Below are 7,990 nucleotides of genomic sequence, written 5' to 3' on the forward strand. Positions count from 1 at the left end.
GGGTGCCCCGATGCGTGACCAAGCCGGGAGCGTCCGGCGCCTTGCGGATGGCTGTTTTGCTGAGGTGACACTTGCAATGAGGTTCAGTTCAAAAGAGCATCGTGTGCTGTGCTGTGGTGAGATGTGCCGTTGAGAACATGCACTACACCCATTATAAGATTGTGGCGAGTATCATCTCCGATGAATCTGCTTTTCCGGTAGGCATTTCATGCTTACATGTTCTCTCGATTACGGGAGGGTCATAATTTCTTTTATTTGTCTCGGAATGCCCTCTCCTGCTTGGACCTTCAGTATTGGCAGTATTACATGAAATAAAAAACAAGTGCGTTCATTAACTGTAGGTTTAGCTAGTGTGAGCAAATAAAAGGCAGTTGCAGGTCCTTCCTGTGCAAAACCTGTGGTTTTTATTACAAACGTTAGTGTTACTTTGAAGTCATTGTACAGTAACTTGTTGTTTGGAAGCTAGTTTATTATTTGCGATTAACATTCTTAGGATACAACACTCTCCGGTGTCTGTCTGTCTGTCTGTCTTTTTATACGTCTGTAACCCTTTTCCCGCCAACATGAGGCAATGGTTGTCTAATGTCTAATGAGTAGAGGATTGCTTGGTGTGCTGAAGGAACCTGGTTCGTAACCAGACATTGGACGATGCTTTACTACTAAGTGTGAATCACTGGGCATGTGCTGCTCTTCAATGAACGTCTTTGACGCCAACTTTGGTCACTGGCCGTGCGCCATTTAGTGTGTACCACTCGTCCACGGCAGCTTAAGAAACGCCATCATCTCTGAACGTTCCATGGAACATCAATTTCTTGTATGTTTTGGTCATAATGAAAAGAATACACTGCCCAAGCTTACAACCCTTTCTCACACAATTCGATAGTCACCAAAGTAATTTTTCCTAACATATTCAGGTTCACACTTGCCAAATTTTAGAGCAGTGAGTAAAGGACTCTGTTGAGCTTTATTATATTGCTATAAAAGAGGCATATTATTTTAGCTTACGTCATTGTTTTATAGGCGTCTAGAGCACAACCACTCATTTAGCCTTATTGAAGAGCTAGTACCTGCTCATACACTTCGAAAATTCAGTCAGCTTACGTGCCTTGGAAGGGTATCTGAGCACTCGTGATGTTAAACTCGAATAGCAGCGGCGTAGTCCTTCAATACTATTGAAGGACCAGGGTCCTTCAATACTTTCCCTCTGATAACGGAACTTCCACCTAACGCTATATATAGCAGGCCGCAGTGGACGCACCATGGCGCTGGCGCAAATAGAAGTTGCACGGAAGCAGACGCCGAACTGACGCCACAGACGTACTGTGCATACGCTCGCTCTCGCGCAATGGCCGACTGCCTGTATTGGCGAGTGAATATGGTCGGCACATCGTGCAAATCGCTGTCCTGTTTCTGCACAGCATTAAGAAATTTAAATGCGGGCAGTGTCGACACAATTACAACGTCTTGTTTCATTTCCAGGTTCGACGGCGTTCGCAACAGTGGCTTAATTCATAACTCAAATTTTACGCTTGGGTTACTGCACCGTTAGAAACCATCTACAAAGCTAGTTGACGTCACAGTTTGATTTATTTGCCCGTAAAACAACTGTGTGTAAACTAATAAAGCTAACCAACTTATTAACTAACCGTACAAGAAGCCAATTACTAGCATAATTATCAAACCATTAACTAACCAACGTAACTTAGTACTAGTCTACATTAGTTAACTAAACTCAATAATAGGCCACCTGACAACTACACTAACAAAACCAACACTACCAATACACTAATTATATAATAACTAAACAATGCACCAACTACATTACCTAAATAAATGAATGAATGGGTGTTCTTCAGTGGCGCAATGGCCAGGGCCAGGTATGGCCAAGACTAACTAAATAAATAAGGTAACTAGCGAAACTAATTCACTAATCAATCTGAAAAGCTAACCAAATGATTCCTATGCTACCTAATTAAAATAACAAGATTATTCACTATTAGGTTACATTAACATAATAACTAAGCAAGTATAGTGAACTTATTAACTAATCAACTAATAACTGACTAACACACGGAATTACCTTCTCACATACAACTGACTTATCCAACTAAAAACTAGACAAAGTGGAAAGAGAGACAGCCGGACGAACCACTTAGTACAAGGTAGGTTACTAGTGGGGAGGGAGGCGATATCCATGATAAAACGGTGCAGTGTATAATTTAAACACAAACGCATTGCAGAATAAATCATTTTTCGAAAGCTTCCGCTGCATGGTCACTCTAAAAACAGGCTGAAGTAAATGCGGGAGAGGCGTCCTTGTCGTGAAAAATTCGCATGATCGTGCAGCCCGGCCATCTGGTGCGACAGATTGTGCACCTTCTACTGACGCCCGTGCCGCCTTCTGTCCCTATATGAAACTTTCGCGGAAATTCCATGACCAGATTAAAAGTACTGGAGGACCCTGGTAGCACCTTAAGTGAATCGCGTGTCGTCAGACATCATTGCTCTACTTCGACACAAATCTGCTCACCCTGCTTTCGAAAAGTACGACCAAATTAGTATATTAATGTAGTTTTTAATGTCGAAGCGCTTGTTGGTTCGATAAATCTACAAAAGATGAGGCTGAAACCCGCTGAAATTTATGGCTTGCTGATGTGGAATAGCATCTGTTTGTTTATGCACTCTTGATGAGATTGGATTGCGCATGAACATGGATTGTTATTCAGATCGCCCCAACACCTACCTGGGATTTCTCTTCTAGGCACTTAACACAGAAGACAACATATGGATGTACAAGCGCACGTACACTAATGTTGGTCACGAATGTGTGTATTCACGCAAAGTCTCTCTAAATAACGAGAAATATGTATTCTATCACACGTACTGGAAGTCACAAAAGTGAGTGAATTTGTTCATTTGCTCTCGGTATTCTGAATACCTACACATTGGCGCGCGCTAGTTACGCTAGAAGCCGAGGATGAAGAAGTCTGCGTGGTAGCTGCTGCAGAAACGAACAGTAAAAAAGCTGCCGTGGTTGCTTAGTGGCTATGGTGTTCGGCTGCTGAACACGAGGTCGCGGGATCTAATCCCGGCCACAGCGGCCGCATTTTGATGGGGGCGAAATGCGAAAACACTCGCATACTTGGATTTAAGTGCATGTTAAAGGACCCCAGGTGGTCTAAATTTCCGGAGTCACCCAATGCGGCGTGCCTCAAAACCAGAAAGTGGGTTTGGGACGTAAAAGCCCATAATTTAATTTTTTTAACGAACAGTAAACGGCTGTTCGCTTGGAACTGACTGCTTGCCTTTTGCTCTCGCGACAATATTACGGCCTTCCCTACGAGGGGGTGGGGTTGTTACTGCATTTTAAGAACAGAAATACACGGTTCGGTTTCTGAATATAATCGGACGCAGACAGCCACATAACCTTCCTTCCTAGGCACAACAGATCAGTACTAACTAGGTGAGGCCTCAGCACTGTGAAAGACTGCTTAATGACGTAGGCATAAACATCAAGAACATTCTTGCTTTCTTTCATTCTCTCACACGACCTTGCGTCACTTTAACAGCTAAAGCAATGAATGCGTGAAAGTGCTTTCTGCTCCGTCTCACCCACTCTCAGTGCAAGGCAGCCGAATGTAAAGTCAGCGAAATGAACATACGTCTACGCGGTAACCTTTTTCGCCCTCGACATCCGCTATCGCAAATTCTACACGACCAGACGACATAAACATCAGCTTTTGAAATTGTGCTGAAAATCCTCTTGCTTTGAATAAAAGGCAGTCGTGGATGTTTTTTTTTTCGCATCTTAGAGGAAGGAATTCGCGGCACGCTAACAAATTTCACGGAACGGTAAATCATATTGTTTATGATGACAACACTCCTCGAAGAAGAATGCGGCAGCAGTTTACTTGCGACAACATTGCGCCTTTTTTATGACGTCTCTGCGCTTCCTCCTGCTGTGTGTGCTCTCAGCGACTGGCGGGTAAGATATCACACGGCTTCATAAACTCAAGAAATTAGTGTAAGCGAATCTTTCTGCTTTAGCTGTTTGCTTTGATTGACGATGACCGATGGTAATGTAATCGGCTAACGCGTAAAAAATTGCCACCGAATGTGCCCTTCCTGCCCACATCTAGATGGACCAGTTGGTGTAGTCTGCACAAGGCTTTTTGGTGTGGCGCCTTTGTGGAACAGCTGACGAGACTGAAGACTTGACATGTTCCAGAAGGCGTTGCGCCCCTTGGATTTTCCATTTGCGTCATTTTCTCGTTTACAAAAACTTTGTTCTCACTGCAAATTACTGCTCTGTAATTGCGGTACGAAAATTTCAAACAGGAGTATGGTGCCTCAAAAAACCTGGCATGGGTTTTATAGGTCCACCTACCGAAACGTTACAGCTGCGGCTGCGGCCTTGTTAATGCTTTCCCACTTCACACACCTTACACTATTTTTGGTAGTATATACCATACCCAAAGCGCGCTCATTGAAGAAGTAATGAAAAATAGAATATTTTTAGTGAATGTCATATGAACGGTATTATGAAAAATGTTCGTTTGCCAGGTGTTGCACCAAATGCAAAATCTAGCAAATCACTCCTGGAGGCGGTAATCATCATTAAAACTGTTAGTCACTTCATATAAAACACAATCATCGGCATAAGGACGAATGTTAGAACAGATGTTAAGAGGAAAATCATTTATGTAGGTTAAAGAAAGCAGTGGCCCGAGAATGGAGCCTTGGGGCACTCATATTGATGCCACATCAGTAGCAGTAGAGTCGGTCTAGCTGTAAGAGGCAAACTGGGAGCGTAGTGAAAGAAAGCTTGAAATCCCTTTAAATAGTTGAAAATTACTTAGTACAGCGTAAAGTTTATCAAGAAGTTGAGTATGCAATACTGTGTCAAATGACTTAAAGAAGTCTATGAACATAGAATCAACCTGGTTGCCAGCATGAATGATAAAGAAAATGTCATTCGTAAACCCAACTAACTTCGTTGTACTAAGACCGCGCCTAAACCCATGATGTATGTTAAAAAGCAGATTATATAATTCCAGGGAAAAGGGCACTGTGTGTTTATGTATGATATATCCTTAGATAATGCATGACACTGTTGTTATTGAAATCGGTCTGTAGTTCGACCTCCTATATGAACACAACAATCGACAAAGACTACTTATCACCGGATTTATAAACCAAGCACTTAAGCTAACTACGAAGAGGAAAGAACAGTGCCAGATGATAAAGACTTGTTGAATATGACCTTCAGCTATCTAGATTACCGCAACGAATAGCGAACCAAGAATGCATCCTTTATCCCTTCGGCAGCGGTGCAGTTCTTGGTTTCCAAGTTTAATACGAGGTGAAGAATGTCATCAACTTTTAGGTCAACGTCGCTGATTGCTTTCGAACAAACTGTATTGGCGAGAGAAGGAAGGAAGTTGGTATCGGGTACAAATACAGACTGAAAATACTTGTTGAAAGCAGATGATAATACTGAAGGATCACTCATGACGTCCTTATCAATTTTAAAGGAAGTGGGTAAAGCATCGTGAGGTAAAATAGAACACCAAAATTTACGAGGGTTAGTTCTTAAGAGGTCAGGCAGTTAAACCTCCCCCTCCCCTCCTCCCAAAAGAAAGGTCTTTAGCCCTTTGCAGTTTTAAGCAAAGTGAATTTCGGCCCTGTGAACTTGTCCAGGGTTATGTGATTGTTGGTTGTTTTAGAACGCCTAAGCCTACGGACACAACAATTTGTATCCTGCCTGTCTTACAGATAGCAAAACGTATCGCAGTGATCGGCTGACAGATCAGTAATGGAATTGTCCGCACGAGTGAAGTCAGGGAATCTTGTGAACGCATTAGATGGCTCGGAGGTTCGACAAGAGAGCAGTAACAAAACGCCTTTATGATGGGAGAGTCCCTCAATTGCACCGCAAGAGAAGACATCTTAAGCTAGATGAGCACTTAAGGAAGCTAAGTCGAGGATGAAATTTAACCCCGTTGCACTAAAACAACTTGCGTGAGCCGAAAGGACAAGAACATGTTCATTATCTCAGTGCCGACTGCTACCTCACGACCTTTTGTATATTGTGTGGCCAGTGGATGCCTGGGGGGGGGGGGAGCGGTGAAATCACCAATTCAGATAAATCCTGATGAACCAATATTAGTCAGGCACAAGAAATTTTCCGTAGAATGAAGTACATCAGTGCAAGAACCGGGTGGACAATATATAGCACTAATTGCAATAGTGTCACGTGGTAGTGACGATAAAGAACACAAAAGGAACACTGCGAAAGACAAACTAGCTTTTATTGGGCGAAGCTGTGCCCACAAAAATTGGCTATACTTAAAGCACAACGATAGCAGCGAACAAAGTTGGCGATCGTCGAAAATCTCATCAGCGCGTTAAGCGCGTCGGCTTTTATACATCAGTCGTTGAATGTTCCAGAGTTATCGCTGGGACTCGCATGCCTTCCACTAAGTTCTACACCATTCGCGTAGCGCATACATGCAATCAGATTACACAAGGTTCGGCGACAACAGACAGCAGATAGAAGCATCGGTAACATTCTAGAAATTTACGGTACATATAGGCGCATACTGCGCTTAGGGATAACATTTCTTAGACGGTAAAAATTTTCACCCGTACAAGATAATACGAGTTCACGTGTCAATACGCTGACTATACAGAAAAATTTTACGCCACACGGTTTCTGTATCAGGGGGCGAGGGCAAAACTGAGAAACGAATATCCGAACATATAAGGAGCACGATGCCGCCGCCAGTGTCGTGGATCTTGTGAAGGTGAACGGGAATAAAACCAGACAGAGGAAACTCGGAGTCATAAAGTCCCTGTTACACATTCGTGAGTCGTCGACAGGACTGGTTCGGCCGATATGGCAAACGTTACAGTGGAAATGGGTGCCTGTGAAGATGCAAGAGGGCACAGGGTCACCAGAGTCAATAGCGAAATGGCCAACTTATGCCCAGCATCGTCACCGCTGGTCCATGCTCGACAAGTGGTCGTTTCTACTGAGTTGCTTCCTAGGGAGACTACCGGTGAAAGGACAGCTTAAAGTTCCTGTCACCTACGATGGGAAAACCGCCTACGCGACGCTAGTGGTGCTCGGCTGCTGAGGTCCAAACCTGTGTGGGCGAGACAGAATTCAAGCAATCCAGCTGACTGGAGGCCCAGTGCTCAACGCGGATGTCAACGACGGTAAGCAGCCAGCCGCTAACGAAATTGCCATTGATGCTACGCTATGGGCGGAGTATGCCGATCTGCCTTCCCCAGGACTAGGATTAATCAAGGGGTCTCCGGCTGATTTACAGTTACGCGAATAAACCGTACCGCGATTATGTATGGCCAGTTCTAATACCGTACGCGCTACAAGAGCCTGTAAATGCAGAATCGGAAGGTTGGCTGACACGGGCATACTGACGCGCAGGTCGCCAGCGCCGAATGGGCGGCGCCACTCGTTCCCGTCGTCAGGAAGGACGGCTCCATCCGCTTGCGTGACGATTTCATAACGACAGTCAACACAGCATGCCACACAGAACAATATCCGCTACCAAAGATAGGGGATATATTTGCGAAGGTCAGCGGAGGGGAAGTATTCAGTACAATAGAGTTGAAGGATGCATACAACCAGCTACCAATAGATGACGCGACAAAGAAGCTGCTGGTGATAAGCACATCAAAAGGATTTTATAGCTTCAACCGGCTACCGTTTGGGGTGGCGTCAGCACCGGCGGTTTTTCAGAAGCGAATGGAAGCACTGTTGCAAGGCGTACCGGGTGTGTAAGTGTAGTTAGGAGATGTGGTGGCCGCCGAAAAAAGAGGAAATTGTGACACATTGCACAAGGTGCTCCAGCAGTTCAAGGAAGCCGGTATTAAACTTCACCCATTCAAATGCAGATTCCGTGAGCTGGAGGTGAAATTCCTTGGTCACCGCATTAGCCCAACAGGCCTCAGACCAAAGACGGAA

The sequence above is a fragment of the Dermacentor variabilis genome, chromosome 6, assembly GCF_050947875.1.
Source record: "Dermacentor variabilis isolate Ectoservices chromosome 6, ASM5094787v1, whole genome shotgun sequence".
Classification (NCBI taxonomy): Eukaryota; Metazoa; Arthropoda; class Arachnida; order Ixodida; family Ixodidae; genus Dermacentor; species Dermacentor variabilis.